Source organism: Echinops telfairi, unplaced genomic scaffold (assembly GCF_000313985.2).
Source record: "Echinops telfairi isolate 266 unplaced genomic scaffold, ASM31398v2 ScPeMD7_5167;HRSCAF=5991, whole genome shotgun sequence".
In the NCBI taxonomy this organism is placed as follows: domain Eukaryota; kingdom Metazoa; phylum Chordata; class Mammalia; order Afrosoricida; family Tenrecidae; genus Echinops; species Echinops telfairi.
This window is the reverse complement of record NW_022109066.1, coordinates 254,233-256,624: the sequence shown is the minus strand read 5'-3', so window position 1 is coordinate 256,624 and position 2,392 is coordinate 254,233. Positions and strand designations below refer to the sequence as shown.

The 2,392-nt window shown below is 38.4% G+C and overlaps 1 pseudogene; it reads right to left on the bottom strand.

The window, feature by feature from the left end:
• LOC115871303 overlaps window positions 1-2,079 on the bottom strand; it is a 6,510-nt pseudogene extending 4,431 nt beyond the window's left edge.
• Between the last annotated feature and the right edge of the window lie 313 nt (window positions 2,080-2,392).

Here is a 2,392-nt window from a genome sequence, read left to right as displayed (position 1 = left end):
TGCGCACACGCACACACACAACATAGAAAGAAATGTTTATATTAAGAAAAATGGCTCACATGGTTGTAGAAGGGGTTGAGTCCACTTTGTTTCAAATCTGCATGTATGATGTAAACTGGAGGCTTTTCCTGACTCAAACGGCTACCAAGAGTGGGAAGCTAGAAAGACATAACAGGAGCCAGGATCAGTAGACTTGCAAGCCACTGATAGCTTATTTTCGAGGATGTGATGGGCCATTGACCCAAGTCCAAAGAACTGAAGATCAATGTGACAGATGCAAAATCCACACCAGCAAGAAGAAAAAGAGAGCTCGAGTCCCCACAGCATATTTATCGATATTAAGTAGGCTACACTTCTAAGGAGATGTTTTCAGGCTCTGACCTGAGTAAGGTGTTACTTGGAGTTGTTTACATCATGTTCTTAGGGATGTCTTATTGCTCAACTACTGAGAATCCTGGCCCAGCCAAGCTGACATCAAACCTATCACAACCTTTCATAGTCTATGCTGACTATACCCCACACCCTCTCTGCTTTCTAGAGAAAGCAGGGAACATTTCTGATTTCAGAAAAAATTGCGAATTTCCTAGTTATCTTCTGTTGCTCCTCTTCAACTTCTTCCCTTTTCATGTTGTGATATGAATATCATGGGTTATTAAAGGAGATTGAACAAATACTGTCATTTTGGTCTCATATGATTGATTGTATTGAGGAATACATTCCTTCCTGGTGTTTATTATTCACTTTATAAGTATATCTGTTGTTTGGTTGAAAGTTTCTATCCAGGAGTGGGTTTAGTTCCAGGATTGACCTGTGTGTAAGGAGGCCTCACCACTATCTTCAGACTAGGAACTCTGATCCTGTTAATAATTTTTAGTTTTGTTCTGTATTCTCTTCACCCTGAGGTCCAGGATCTGCTATAGGTGTTACAACCAGGGGTGTTGGTCGTGGCAGACAGGCACCGTCTAGTTAATTTTCTCTCAGGATAGTGGAACCTGTAGTTTGTGTGGTTCATTAGACCTTTGGACTAATTGTTTCCTTGAATCTTTTATTTTCCTCCCTCTCCTTTGCTCTTGACAGGGAGAGGCCAATTGTTGCATCTTCTCACAAACTTAAGATCCCAATTCCTACTCACCAAGGTAGGATCCAGGACATTGTCCTACGATGTTATGCAAATTGACCTAGATGTCTTCCAAGACCCCAAACCTCAAGCTTGATGACTCATTCCCTGCAAGATGTATGTTTATGGGTGTAAGTTTTCAGAACTTTGTTCCCTCCATGGTCTATAATAGCTATCCTTTGACATAGTTGTAGCACATGCAAATACTTACGGAGAAATGGAATTGGAATCCAAGGAGAGGCAGGAAAAGTATTGTGAAAATGACCTGTTTCTCAGTCAATGTCTCAAATCAAAATGTGTAAACATGCGTTGACTGGAAAACTAGTTAGCTATGTAAGATTTCACTCAACCTATAATAATAATAATAAAAAGAAAAAAAATTTCACATGCTCTAAACTTTTACCAATCATCAGCAGCTTTCCTTGCTTCAAGATGTTTAACCTCTGTAAAGCTTGGAGTTCTCATCTGTGAATTGAGATCATAATCCTAGAGCTCCTTAAGCTTTGTTAAGTAAATTAAAGAGAGATATATGGGTATAAGTTAAAAAGTATTGCTATAAAATCATAGAAATATTTATTAAACAAGATAGCAAAAGGTAAAGCTTCTATTTCTTAATAGTCTCCTGTCTGTAGGTTTATCCTCCATGTAGGTTTATACATTTCGGAAAATGGTGTTGCCTTTTCTTTAACTATTTCCTGAAGAATTGGTCTCTATATTATTTTCACCACATAAAAATTGCAGTTTTGGATTCCTCCAAGGACTCAAACAGTGTTCCTTTTAAATATTCTCCGAGTTATGGGAACCAAAAGGGAAAGATCGTGTTTGCTGGGCAGATGGGGAAAGACTCTCAATGAAATTTTCCTAGGACAAGCTTTGCTACTACTCCGGAAGAATGAACACATACCCTGTAATGATGATAAAATAATCTTCGGTGCAACTTTCCTGACCTTCTCTCTCCTCATTGCCATTTTAAAATTTCTTAAAACTTTCCTAAGAAAGTCCCTGTGCTTGTCATTTGTCTTTTGAGAAAACTGATCATGATTACCCCTTGAACCGGTATACTGAGTAAATAATCAGAGAAGTTGGTCTATATGAAGAGGAGTGTAGCATCAAGATTAGAGGAAGGCTTATTTTAAAAGCATGAGCTATGCAGATGACACCACCTTTCTTGCTAAAAATGAGAAAGGCTTAATGCACTTGCTGATGAAAGTCAAGGATTGCGGTCTTCAATATGGATTACAACACAATGTAAAGAAAACCCAAATCCTCAGAGCT